This window comes from Schistocerca gregaria, chromosome 7 (genome assembly GCF_023897955.1).
Source record: "Schistocerca gregaria isolate iqSchGreg1 chromosome 7, iqSchGreg1.2, whole genome shotgun sequence".
Taxonomy (NCBI): Eukaryota; Metazoa; Arthropoda; class Insecta; order Orthoptera; family Acrididae; genus Schistocerca; species Schistocerca gregaria.
Window position 1 is genome coordinate 390,383,176 of NC_064926.1, and position 15,510 is coordinate 390,398,685.

Consider the following 15,510-nt stretch of genomic DNA (forward strand, 5'->3'; position numbering starts at 1 on the left):
GCAGCAAGTTGTGGCGGCGGTACGAAGCCCGAGGTCTCTGACCTTCTCCTCGGGTCTGTATTCGGGATAGGTGGAGAATCCAGATCACATATTACAGAAAGTGGTTGAAGAACGGTAGAGCCATGCAAGCCGTTGGACGTCCACACCTTATCACATAATGTGGAGGTCGATGTCTTACCCGCTGTCTAACGCAGGACAGTCGGCGGTGTGTGGCACACCTGACGACAAAGTAAAATACTGGTACAGGGAAAAGAGTTTCCGAGCATAACGTCCAGGGGGCTCCACTGCAGACCACATCCACAATGTTACCATGTTGGCCCAACGACATCTTCAGTTACGATTGCAGTGGGTATAGGATTATTGAGACTGGACCGTAGATCATTTGAAACTACCACCTGTTCGGATGAATCACAAAGCTTGTTCCACCAGTTTAACGTACATGTCCGGGAACGCCATCATCCAAGCGAACAGATCGCGAAACTTGCATCCCTTCACAGATACAGGCCATTGTGGGGGGGGGGGGGGGGGCGGTATTATGGTATGGAAGTCATTGGCATCGGCTTCCCTGCAACCTGTGGTAGTAATCAGACGCATCATAACATTTATGGATGAAGTGAAAACGTTCGCTGGACCACTTGCATCCTTTCACTCTTCATATGTTCCACAATGGTGATTGACGGTTGCAGCAGAATAACTGTTCGTTTCACAAGGCCAGAATCATGTTAGAGTGATATGATTAGCATGACAGTGTATTTGAGACCTGGTGGTCAAGGAAGGCAGGATTCGGTTACGATTGTGGACGGCGCCGTCATCAGTTACTATTGGTTGGCTTTTCTTTTAATCATACACAATTTATTTAAAATCAACAACAAATTAAAACAATGGCAATAATTTAAGAATTGTTTTACGACTGAAGGCATTATTGGCAATAAGTTAAGAACTGATTAAACTTGCTGCAACTTACAAAAATGGCTCTGAGCGCTATGGGACTTAACTTCTGAGGTCATCAGTTCCCTAGAACTTAGAACTACTTAAACCTAACTAACCTAAGGACATCACATACATCCGTGCCCGAGGCAGGATTCGAACCTGCGACCGTAACGGTCGCGCGGTTACAGACTGTAGCGCCTAGAACCGCTCGGTCAACCAGGCCGGCTGCAACTTACAATTGCCGTTATTAAAATATAAAAGACAAGTCACCAAGGTCTTAAAGCTCGTTGCAAAAAATACAATTGCCAAATTAAAATTTTAAGACAAGTAACGAATTGTTAAACTTGTTGCAACTTACAAACCACAGTTATTAGAATACTGGAAACAAAACACCAAGATGTTAAAGGTTAACTGCTAAAATACAATTGCCACATTAGAATTTTAAGACAAGTAGAGACAGTCACGGCTGAAGGCCCTTAACGCCAAAAATAGCAATTATTAAAAAAAAATTTAACAAACGTACTGTCAACAACAAGGAATAGCAAAAGTTAATTTAAAAGACAGGCAACTGAACACCAAATAGGTGAGACAAAATGATATTAAACTTAGTAGCACAACCGTTTAAACTTGATGTAACGCCAAGAATGGCAATTATATTTTTAAAAAAATTAGAAACATACAGTGAAACAGCAAATATAATTACAAGGTTAATTCAAAAGGACAAGCAACTGATCACCAAACAGGTGAGACAAATGATGGTAACTTGGGAATACAATAATAAAATAATAACACAATAATAAAACACAACGCCTAGTCACAGACGGTGCTGCAGGAATCGACCTCTGAGTACGTCAGGACAAAAACACTTTCGCGAGCGATGAAAAAGGCAGCCAAGAGTTGCATTCACTTCACAATATGGTAACTCATACTAGTGGCAATGTAACGAATGACTAACGATAATCTGCTGAAGCTACCTAACATCCGATAACCAATGCAACAATGGAACACCGCGCAAAAGCCGGAACCGGCGGTCAGCACTAATTCCTCAGAATGCTGTGTTCAGAGCATCTGAAAGGAGAAAGGAACCACTACTACCAGAGTAGGAGAAACACCAACCGACCTACAAATCCAGGAAACTGTCAAAATTACGTACCTTACCGGACAGCAGCGACAAGGAGAGGAAACGTACACTGTCGTTACATACACTAACCTCCAGGGCAGGTCACTGGGGCGTTAGCGGCCACCAAACAGTAAAAATACCGCTGATTGAACTTAACAAATAGTAACACCCAGAATGGAGCAATTAGTAATAAGATGTCGAGGATAGCTAATTAAATCCGCCTTCCCCAAGAACTCCACTCGCTGCTCTTCGTCTCTGCAACACTACGCGTAGCAACACGAACCCAAGTCACAATGGTGGAGGTCTCACTGCTAGGATTAAAATCCACTCAACTTAAGCTTGTTGGATCCAGCAGTGCATGTGTGCCGCCAGAGGTCCCAGCGTGTTGCCGCACTGCCCTCTTGGCTCCTCCGGAGTCCCCAACCGAACTCGTCACTCACACGACCCGGAATAACAACGACGTCCCGCCAAAGATAGGGCCACAGTTACTACATATCCATAACGCCCCTGCTGCCACTAGCGGACAAGCAACGCATGCGAAACCCTGTGGTGCCAGTCGACACAAGAAGAATACAAACAACCGCAACCATGTCAACTAAATAATACAGTCTAGCCTCCAACAGAGAACGGAAAACTACAACAGCGCCAACGCGAGCCGCGGCACGGCTCAGTACTCAAGTTGTTGCCTTGGTCAGAAAATTCACCTGATGTATGCCCGAATTAACATCTGGGACCCAATCCAGTACCAGCTCTCAAAAACATACGAATAATCGGCCAGAAATGTACTGGAATTGAGTGGGCACACGCTGGATGCCACGTAACTCCAGAATCCTACCACAGACTTACCGAATCCATGCTACTCGTGATCATAGCTGTATTGCCATCCAAAGATTGACGAACAGGCTAATATTCAGTTGGTCATTATGCCTTTGATCTTCAGTATATACACTATGTGATCAAAAGTATCCGGACATCCCCAAGAACATACGTTTTTCATATTACGTGCATTGTGCTGCCATCTTCTGATAGGTACTCCATATCAGCGGCCTCAGTAGTCATCAGACATTGTGAGCGAGCAGAATTGGGCGCTCCATGGAACTCACGGACTTCGAACGAAGTCTGGTGATTGGGTGTCACTTGTGTTATACGCCTGCGAGATTTCCACACTCCTAAACACTGTTTCCGATGTGATAGCGAAGTGGAAACTTGAAGGGACACGTACAGCCAGCACAAAACGCGTACAGGCCGAACTCGTCTGTTGACTGGCAGAGACCGACGACAGTTTAAGAGGGTCGTAATGTGTAATAGGCAGACATCCATCCAGACCATCACACAGGAATTCCAAACGGCATCAGGGTCCAGTGCAAGTACTATGACAGCTAGGTGGGAGGTGAGAAAACTTGGATTTCATGGTCGAGTGGCTGCTCATAGGCCGCACATCACGCCGGTAAATGCCAAACGCTTGGTGTAAGGAGCGTAAACATTGGACGATTGAACAATGGAAAATTGTTGTGTGGAGTGGCGAATCACGGTACACAACGAAGCGATCCGATGGCAGGGTGTGGGTATGGCGAATACCCGGTGAACGTCATCTGCCAGCGTGTGAAGTGCCGAGAGTAAAAATTCGGAGTCGATGGTGTTATGGTGTGGTCGTGTTTTTCATGGAGGAGCTTGCACCCCTTGTCGTTTTGCGTGGCTCTATCACACCAAAGGCCTACATTGATGTTTTAAGCACCTTCTTGCTTCCCAATGTTGAAGATCAATTCGGGGATGGTGATTGCATCTGTCAACACGATCGAGCGTCTGTTCGTAATGCACGGCCTGTGGCGGAATGGTTACACGACAATAACATCCCTGTAATGGACTGGCCTGAACAGAGAGTCCTGACCTGAATCCTATGGAACACCATTAGGATGTTTTGGAACGCCGACTTCGTGCCAGGCCTCACCGACCGACATCGATATCTCTCCCCAGTGCAACACTCCGTGAAGAATGGGCTGCCATTCCCCGAGAAACCTTCCAGCATCTGACTGAACGTATGCCTGCGAGAGTGGAAGCTGCCATCAAGGCTAAGGGTGGACCAACACCATACTAAATATCAGCATTTACCGATGGAGGGTGTCACGAACTTGTAAGTCATTTTCAGGTGTTCGGATACTTTTGATTACACAAGTGTATAGTCTACAAATTTTGATTCGCTGGAAACACGGAGTGACGAGCGGCGTTAACATACATTTCTGTTTATTTTTGTTTTAAATCTACATCTACATCTGTACCCCGCAAGCCACCTGTCGGTGTATGGCGGAGAGTACATTGTGTGCAACTGTGGCTTCACCTTTTTTCTGATGGAGTTGCGCATGCTTCGTGGGAAGAACGATTGCAGTCGAGCGTCAGTGCGGGCTCAGATCTCTCTAATTTTATCTTCATGGTCTTTTCGAGAGACATACGTAGGTGGAAGAAACGTATTTGTTGATTTTTCTAGGGACCCACGATCTCCGAACTTCAAAAGTAAACCACACAGTGATGTGGAATGCTTCTTTTGCAGCGTCTGACACTGGAGTTATATCTTGTGATGTTTTTTTTCTTTCTTACTGAAAGATCCTGCAACAAATATCGCTGCTCTTCTTCGAATCTCTGTTTCATCAGTTCTATCTGGTAGGTATCCGATACTAACGACAGTATTCAAGTATTGGTCGAAGGAGTGTTTCGCAAGCTGTGGCCCTTGTTGGCAGGCATCATGTCCTGAGGAGTCTTCCAGCGAATATCAGTCTGGCATCTTTCTTTCATGCTATTAGTTTTATGTGGTCTTTCCGCTTTAAATCGCTCCGTACGCATGCGCCCATATGTTTTATGAAAGTAACTGCTTCCAGTGATTCTTCTGCACTTGTGTAATCACATAGTAATGGGTCTTTCTGTCTATGTATTCCCAACACCTTACATTTGTTTGTGTTGAGAGTAATTTGCCATTACATGTACCAAGCGTCTATCCTCTTCAGCTCTTCCTGAATTTCCCTTCAGTTTTCTAGCGTTGTGAATTCAGCATCATCTACGAAAAGCCTCATGGAACCTCCGTTGTTCTCTACTAAGTTGGGTATGTATTGGTTTCATACATAAGTTCGTTGCGTTCTTCAGTAAGTTTAATGAACACAACAGATACACATAACAAACACTCATAGCAGATACACATGACAGAGACTTCAATCATAAATAATAAATTCTGTTTCACTATTTATAACAGTATGCTAACGTTGGGGAAACTTTTCGAATCCGCTAGTTTATGAATCACTGATTTTAAACCGGCTGAGTCATGCTCCGAGCGCATTTTCATCCGAAAGGGAAGTTTCTTGAAGGTTGTTCGATAGAGAGAAGAAAAGGTGGAATTTTGAGAGCGCAAGATCAGGTGAATAAGGTGGGTGCGATAAGACTTCCCCACCCAACTCCTGTATAGCATTTTTTTGTCAGTCCAGCAGTATGCAGCCGCTCGTTATCGTGAAACAGCATCACTTCACGCAATATTCCTGGTAGTTCTTCTAGCATCGCGTGTGCAAGACGTCTCAGTTATTTACAATAATGTCAGCAGGGATGGTTACACCTCGGGGAAGCAATTCTTAGCACACCACACCTTCGCTGCTTCACCAGATGCACAAGATTATCTTTTGTGGATGCGAGCAGGAACTTCTACGGGAAGTTGCCGCTTTGCTTGGCTTCGACCAATTCCTTTCATTTCCTTATGTTAGCATAAAAACACCATTTCTCATCACCAGCAACGATACAGGATAGGAATGATTGGTGTTGTTCACGAGCCATTTGATGACGGTCAAGCATAGATGCTGATTTTTATGGTTTTGACTTAGAGCATGTAGTAGCCGTACACCCGGTTTCTGAACCTTCCCCATTACATGCAAATGTTGCACGATGGTGGAATGATCACAGTTCATTACATCTGCCAGTTCTCGAGTACAATGACGTGAAACTTTGCGAGTTAATGCGTTTAAACGATCTTCGTCAAAACCTGAAGGTCTTCCTGAACGTGGAGAGTTACTAACTTCAGAATGATTCTCCTCAAAACTAGAAAACCATTTTCTTGCCGTGCTCTATCCAATGGTATTATCCCCTGCGCAAATATTTCTGGCTGCCTCCACCGGTGTCATCCCGGGATTGAACGCAAACACAAGAATATGCCGGAAATGCTCCCATTTCTCCACTTTGTTCTCGATTTTCTCCACTATCTATCTCCAAGTGACAATATGTAACCTCAAATATCAAAATAGCAACAGTCAACTAGAAATAAAAAGTGGCAATCGATACATACTTCCACCGCATCCGCAATAGCAACATGCAAAACAAATACGCTCCGAACTTATGTACCATCCTAGTATATAGTAAAATTCCAGGCGGCTAGTAGCACCGGTCCCCGGCACGAATCCGCCCTGCAGATTTGTGTCCAGGTCCGGTAAGCCGGCCAGTCTGTGGATCGGTTTTAGGCGGTTTTCCATTTGCCTCGGCAAATGCGGGCTGGTTCCCCTTATTCCGCCTCAGCTACACTATGTCGGCGATTGCTGCGCAAACAAGTTCTCCACGTACGCGTACGCCTCCATACACTACCACGCAAACACAGGGGCTACACTCGTCTGGTGTGAGCCGTTCCCTGGGGGGTCCACCGGAGGCCGAACCGCACAATAACCCTGGGTTCGGTGTGGGGCGGCGGATGGGTGAAGTGGGCTGCGGTAGTCGTCGTGGGGTTGCGGACCACTACGACTGCGGCGAGACGAAGCCTCTCCGCCGCTTATACGTCCCCGGTTAACGTAACATAACGTAACATATAGTGAAAAGTAATGGACGTATAACACTCCACAGAGGTACAGCATAAGTCACTGTTTTTTAGAGACGCAGTGCGTAATTGTACTGGTAGGACGCCACCGTCGCTGTTCGTCGTCACAAAGCAGTGGCAGCCGCTGCTAGGCCGTACACAACGCGCTTCGACCGTACGGGTAGCGTAACAGAACTTTAGCTAGGGGCACCCTGCTACCTGTTGTTTCAAAGGGGTCCTCCGTCTTGCTGAGGCGTCCTCGTAGTACTTACTGGCAACGGCACTTCACGGCAAACAGGGTAGCAGGTTCCGTACAGGCTCAGATGTCAATGGTGGCAGAAGAGGATGGACGCTAGAGGTCACATCGGCCAGAAGTTGACAATAGCTCCCTTTCGGAAGGTCTCGCCCAGAGGACTTCCGCAGCTTGCTAGCCAGCTTCGTGTTACGTTATACACCTATGTTTGCATTCCGCACGTCATCATACAGCGCTGGCAATACACACAGTAGCAGTATCATTTTTCCTATAAAATTCAAGAAGTATAGTAATCGTTACTCGAGATGCGCGTCAAATTATGTAGCGTGTTTGTTGACTCAGTTTGGAACATTGGCTCGTCAAATTTTGTGATGCAGATTCTCCACAATGCAAAATTTCAATCTCCAACTTTCTCCTCAGAGACTGAAAATATTTTGTTTGCACCAAGCTATACAGGGGGGAATGACCGTCAAATTAATATAAGATGCGCTTTGCGAGAGCGGAGCTTTCAGCCGTTCGCAGCACCAGCACAGCAAGGCCGCTTTGGTTTACATTACAAGGCCACTTCAGTCAATCATCCAGACTGTTACCCCTGCATGTACTGAAAACGCTGCTGCTCCTTTTCGGGAACAGCCTCTCATCAGATAATCCTCCGTTGTGGTTGCACCTACGGTACGGTTATCTGCATCGCTGAGTCACGCAAGCCTCGCCACCAACGGCAAAGCCCACGGTTTATGAGGGGAAGGGGGGGGGGATTATTATATGGTGGTAATGGAGTAGACAGAACTGTTGCTTACGCTAATAATATTCTCACTGTGATGTATACTGACTCCAGAGGAAAGGTGCAGAGGAGGGCGAATGATCCACTCGCTATGATACAGCAGTGATGTGCGGGAAACAAATCAAAAATAGTAGCAAAAAAACTATCTGCCGTTACTCAACGGCAGGCTTTCAGTTACGGAGAGCGCTACTGTTATGACACATGGCATGCCAATAAAAACATTACCGCATGTAGTTGCCTGGGTTTCAACTTAGATGAAACGAGAAATTTAGACGCATACCTAAAACTGCAGAAAGCAGCCTAAATTATGCACATGATACCTGGCGCCACAAATACAGATTTCAAAATACTGCTGAATGCTGTGCATGAAGCACCTAACGCTATCTTCAACTCGATAGTCAGCTTTTGAGAGGGTGTAATGGCACACAGATTGCAACTGAGAAGATGTAGCACAATACTGAGGCTACAACAAGGAAGTGTACAAATAAAGACCCTCCAGAACATACAGGATTAGGCCTAAGACAGCTGCAGCTCTGTTTGTGAACCTTTTAGTAAGCCTGGTCTATACAACTGTGTCCTATATGGCAGCGTCGTACCCAGTACGGCGAGAAAACCTGCACGGGGTTATGCAACTACAGGTTCCAGAATAACTAACAAAGGTAACCTAAAAATAGAAGATAAATGCGTGGCTGAGTGAGCGAGGCGAATTTATGTAAGTTATAAGAGTTCATGACTGAAAAACTTTAATCTAAGTTAAGGTATCCCACATCTTAATAGTGGTCATGGTACCTAAGTGCTACATGTGTTAAAAATTGGAAAACAGAAATCAGAAATTTGTGCCTGCGGCTATGTCGAGACTCCCGGACAATTAGTATAACTTTGTCCAGTTATGGCAGGTGTGAGGGAAGAATTTTCTAATACGAAGCCTGATATTATCAGGGAAAACGACAGTGGTCTTAACGTGGTTTATTAAAATCAAAACAAAATATTCATAAAGGTTTTACTCTCTAAACTATAGTTTACATTAGACAATTAAAACATGTGTGTTACAACCAGCTTCAGATTCCTCAATTCGTAAATGCAGCTGAATATGAATTCAACAGTATCAGTGGTGAAAATCATACAAAAACATCCATTCGTATCAAAAATATTTAAAAAAAAACAACCAGGCTAAGACAATATTGATGTTAAAGTATCATCAAGGGTGAGCTGTCTTGTAACACATAATCTCGCCAACCTGTCCACTAAAAGGGTTTTGCATAATGCTTTTTTAACTTTCTTTCCTTGAATCAGTCTTTTTGTGGTTTCAAGGTATTTTACTACATACACTAAAACATCATTTAAGAGGGATAGATTTGATTGCCTCATCAAGAGCTTCATAACTTTCTGAGAGACCCTGAACTAAGTTCATCACTGTACACAAATGCACGTAGTCAAAAAATATGTGTTACTTTGCATGTAAATGTTACCAGTACGTCTTTGGTTGTTCCTTTCAGAGTAAGTGTATAGAATCTGGTATCAGAAATAGGATAGTGGCAACCCCTTGCGGCCTTATGAAGACTCAAGTTCTGCCGACACACATAACACCTAGAAGGGATCGAATTGATGAATTATAGTGTCACCGTGGTGTAGTAATCCTTATATCCCGAGTTGGGTCTCAACCACAGGTTAAATTTTGAATAAAAGTCATCAGCAATTGCGGCCCAAGATATCCGGTATAATGAGCCAGAAGTGTTTCCCAACGGTCTATACAAAAAGGGTGGAGGTGGGGTCAGACTTTCAGGACAGGCTCTTACCGTTGGGTGCGAATCTGCCAAAAAAGGCAAAAGAATCAACGGAACGTATATATAGAAGGCAGTGGAGTCTCTAATAACATAGCTCCCCTCACTGAAAGGGAAGGTGAATTGTGGTACCTGCTGAAAGGAGTGGGCACACGCTGTGAATTGATATGAAACTGAAGAGAGAAGAAATTAAGAATGAGTAGCAGATATGAGATTAGCGTTATACTTAGGATCATACTGGGAACACGAGCTAAACGAACTTAAGGAATTCTGCTACTTTGGGTGCAAAGTGACACATGATGGATGAACCAAGTAGTATATAAAAATAGATTAGCGCAGGAAAAGAGGGCAAGAGAAGTCCACTAGCATCACATAATCGGCATCTGAAGACATTTCAGATAACGTGCGTTTGGAGCACAGTGTTGTACTGAGGGTAATAAGGGAAGTAGGAAAACCACGTAAGAAAGTAATAAAAGCGTTTGAGACGTAGTAGTATAGAGTTGAAAATTATATGGACCGATAAGAATTGAAGAGGTTCTCCACAGAACTGGCAGGGACAGGAACATTTGGAAAACACTGACAAGAAAAGTCACAGGATTTCAGCGCATATTTTCAGAAATAAGACAATAGCTTCTGTGGTACATGAGGGGTGTGAAGAGGGTAGACTTTCAGGGGAATATATACAAGAAATACTTCAGGACGGTGGGCTAGAATGCTAGACTGAGGTCAAGAGGTTATCACAGCAGAGGACTTCTTGGGGCACCGCATCAGACCATTGAGAAGACTGACCCAAAAAAAAGAGTTATAACTCCAGAAAAGGGACGCAGACCCATAATATCGTGAACATACGTAGAAAAGGAATATAACTGTACATGCGACACCTCGAACGTTTGTAGGATAAAAACAAATTAAAATTACATAGACTGAATTTAAATACTTTTGTAGTTCCTAGTTATTTTCATATCAGTTTCATTTCGTTGTGTTCAATACGCTATGTTAAACATTTTGTTCCGGTGCAATTATCTTTGTGAGTGTGGTCAACATATTGACGTTAGAGGGTGCCTCCCTGTCTGCAAATTAAATGTGGTTTCCAAAACTCCGACTGGATGGCGGCGTATCTGGGCACGACCACCGACCTGGTGCAACAAGAAATTTAATTTGTCCGACAATGCGATAAGTTTCCATTAGTTTATTATCGAATGTCTATGATCCCGTGCCCATTGCTATAGCATGGGAACGCATTTTAGGCTGGAATCTCGGACTGTCTAACAATAATAGTAAAATATTTCGGAGCATAGCTATACAGAGTGTTACAAAAAGGTACTGCCAAACTTTCAGGAAATGTTCCTCACACACAAATAAAGAAAAGATGTTATGTGGACATGTGTCCGGAAACGCTTGATTTTCATGTTAGAGCTCATTTTAGTTTCGTCAGTATGTAATGTACTTCCTCGATTCACAGCCAGTTGGTCCAATTGAAGGAAGATAATGTTGGCTTCGGTGCTTGTGTTGACATGCGACTCATTGCTCTACAGTACTACCATCAAGCACATCAGTACGTAACATCAACAGGATAGTGTTCATCACGAACGTGGTTTTGCAGTCAGTGCAATGTTTACAAATGCGGAGTTGGCAGATGCTCATTTGATGTATGGATTAGCACGGGGCAATAGCCGTGGCGCGGTACGTTTTTATCGAGGCAGAACGAAGGTGTCCCGAAAGGAAGACGTTCGAACCAATTGAGCGTCTTAGGGGGCACGGAACATTACAGCCTATGACTCACGACTGGGGAAGACCTAGACCGAGAAGGACACCTGAAATGGACGAGGCAATTCTTCGTGCAGTTGACGAAAACCCTAATGTCAGCGTCAGAGAAGTTGCTGCTGTTCAAGGTAACGTTGACCACGTCACTGTATGGAGAGTACTACGGGAAAACCAGTTGTTTCCGACCATGTACAGCGTGTGCAGGCACTATCAGCAGCTGATTGGCCTCCAGGGTACACTTCTGCGAACGGTTCGTCCAACAATGTGTCAATCCTCATTTCAGTGCAAATTTTCTCTTTACGGATGAGGCTTCATTCCAATGTGATCATATTGAAAATATTCACAATTTTCATGTGTGGGCTGACGAGAATCCGCACGCAATTGTGCAATCACGTCATCAACACAGATTTTCTGTGAACGTTTGGGCAGGCATTGTTGGTGAAGTCTTGATTCGGCCCCATGTTTTTCCACCTACGCTCAATGGAGCACGTTATCATGATTTCATACGGGATACTCTACCTGTGCTGCTAGAACATGTGCCTTTACAAGTACGATACAACATGTGGTTCATGCACGATGGAACTCCTGCACATTTCAGTCGAAGTGTTCGTACGCTTCTCAACAACAGATTCGGTGACCGATGGATTGGTAGAGGCGGACCAATTCCATGCACTCCACGCTCTCCTGACCTCAACCCTCTTGACTTTCATTTATGGGGACATTTGAAAGCTCTTGTTTGCGCAACCCCGGTACCAAATGTAGAGACTCTTCGTGCTCGTATTGTGGACGGCTGTGATACAATACGCCATTCTCTAGGGCTGCATCAGCGCATCAGGGATCAGGGATTCCATGCGACGGAGGGTGGATGCATGTATCCTCGCTAACGGAGGAAATTTTGAACATTTCCTGTAACAAAGAGTTTGAAGTCACGCTGGTAAGTTCTGTTGCTGTGTGTTTCCATTCCATGGTTAATGTTGTTTGAAAAGAAGTAATAAAATGAGCTCTAAAATGGAAAGTAAGAGTTTCATGACACATTTCCACGTAACATATTTTCTTTCTTTGTGTGTGAGGAATGTTTCCTGTAAGTTTGGCCGTACCTTTTTGTAACACCCTGTATAATATGTCACCTATCGTTTGGAGATAGCTTAAGCGTGTCGTAGATGGCGCTTTGGTGTCTGCTATTCCATGAAGAGTATCACTGCTGAGTATGCGAAAAGTTATTAGTAGAGTCCGCAACAAACTGAAAGCTACCGAGTGAGTGACCAGAGCACCAGAACACAGGGACTTTATCCTTAGCGTGACTAATAGTCGGATCCGTTTCCTCTAATTTTAGGCTGGTGCCGTGATGCGATCTCCAGAGAGCTCAGCCGACTGCTCCCCTGACCCTTATCAGTATGATGGAGCACTAGTGGAGGTTCGCATGACACTCAAAATAACAGACTGCAGGTCAACACAGTCGAGATATAACGCCTTCATATAATTTCAAACCCCTCCATCCACTTCACACTACGAGTCATGGAGTTCTGAAAACCATACAGCTGCGTCGTCTTAGCGAGAAATTCTTCTATGATTGGCAATAAAAGACTTCAGTTTGGGAATAAGTGTTGATTGACGACTAGTTTCGGACGCTTATCATGAATATTCAGTAACCTCGCCGTAGTAAACTCAAAGTTCATATCGTATTTTCACACCAATATTTTTAGAATGGGTTTTCTTTTCTTCTCACCCCAACTTGTTTCGCCACTGCTGTACAATAGTTGGAGAGCATGCCGTGGGTATCAGGAGGAGTGGCCAATGTTCAGGAACATGACAGGGACGATCATTCAAAGCAAAAAAAGGCTAGTAAACGTGGGCTCTAAAGTGCATACATTGAGAACTAGAAGCATGTCTTCATTTTCGATACTGTGAAACAAGTCTCTTCTTGCTATCCATATTTTGAGAGGTGATAGCACGGATCAAAACGAGGAAAAAGTCCATTAAATATGGGCTCTAAAGTTCATACCTTAAGGGTTGTGAGCACTTCTCCGTCTTCGCTATTGTGAAACACGTCTCTTCTATTGAACAACAGCTCACAGCTTTTACGGTATACATTTTCGAGAACATGTTTACCAGGCAATTTTTTCTTGTTTTGGTTAAGTGGACGTCTATATGAGGGTCTAATGACAGGACCCGGGCCAGTGTGGCAACAGTGGCAACGAGGTGGAGCAGTGGCTGATGTGTGTTTATAGTCAAACCCTGTGCCAGGATGGCTTCATGAGCGAGGAGGTTGCGTGGTTGCCGATGTGTGTGTCCTTGACCAGGGTAGCAGCAGGCGGAAGGAGGTGGCACACTGGCTAATGTTAGCGTTTATTGCCACAAAATATGCAAAGCAAAGAGATTGCAGTAGGAGACATTTGTTTCACAGTTTCTAAGATGAGTAAGCGCTTTGAGCTGTTAAGGTATGCATTTCAGAGCGTATGTTTTTCGCTTGAAATGAGCGTTCCGCTCATATCCCTCAATACTGATCATTCCTCCAGGGACACTGTGTATGTTTATTGCGATATTAGTGTCAATATGAGCTAGAGCTCAAATACTGACTTGCTAAAACGTTATCAAAATGGAAGATATAACCCAATAATGAAGTTTTGGTACAGTTGGTCCCATGTAAAAAAAAAATAAGGAGCTAAATTCAGAAAATGCATTAAAAAGCAGCCTCCAAAAGCCGTTTATATATTATTGTGTGTTAAGTGGTTGACTATGATGTATTAGTAACGCACTTCTGTGTATAAGCCTAAATGGCAGCCCTTCGTGCTTTCGAAAACAAATTACTGGTTAATCTCTCGCATGGGAGCCATTGCAAGGACATCACTCAACGTCCTTGGGAGTCCGGTCGCTCAATCTCCATTAACTGACGGCACCCATATTAAGATCACTCAAGGAAACTATCACGTAAGGAAACTTTATCTCCCAACGTGCGCAGATCATTCCAGCCCCTGCTCTGCTGACATTTACGCTCATATATGTAATTGCGGAGGGAGTGGGCGGCAGTAGAATGAGGGAGGAGGGAGGGAAAGGGGGGAAGAAGGAGGGGGAAGAGAAGGACGCGTACTGCTGGCCTCTGCAGGCATATTTTAGCAGATATTTATCCCTTCATTTCTATGTATAAACTCGTTTTCCTCGTTAGAATTAGTCGAACACAGTATTATTGCGCCTGCAAGTACAAACGCTTTGGTCGGCTTATCGTACTTGTAATCATCGCGTGTCTCCAATAACGGCCAAAGGAAGACAAGCGCAATAATATCTTGGTCTGGTAGTACTGTTGTACTAGCTGTTATTGTACCTGTTGTTGCTCTAGTTGCAGTCCATAACTCGAAGCTTTCCATGTTAGCCCTATCCAGTGCAAGCCGCTTCATCTCTGCATAGTTACCACATCTTACATGCATTTGAAATTGCTTACTGTATTCAACCTTTGTTCTTCCTAAACAACTTTTGAGGCACAGGTTTCCCTCCAGTACCAAATTGACAATTACACCATGCTAAAGGATGTGTCCTATCAACCGATATCTTCTTTTAGTCAAGTTGACATAAATTTCTGTTCGACTCAGTATCCCCGCATCAACTGCTTAATCTACCCATTAAATCTTCAGCATGCTCCTCTAGCAGCATATCTGAAAAATTTCCATACTCTTCTCGTTTGAACTGCTTGTTGACCAGGTTTCGCTTCCGTACAAAGCTACAACCCAGACAAATACCTTAAGAAAAATTTCCTTGGCATTTAAATTTATATTATATGTTGAAATATTTCTTTTTTCAGAAAAGCTTTTCGTGCTATAGCCAGTATGTAGGTTGTATCCTCTCTACTACGGCTATAATCAGTTATGTAGCTCCTCCAACAGCATCTGCTACTTTTAGCACCTCATTTCCTAATGGAATTACTTCAGCATCGTTTGATTTAATTCGGCTACATTCCTTTACCCTTGTTTTACTGTTGTTAAAGGCAATCTTCGAACCTCATTTCAAGATACCAGCCATTTCATTCAACACCTCTTCGAAGTCCTTTGCTGTCGTTTTCGACTGAAGTACCTAATACGT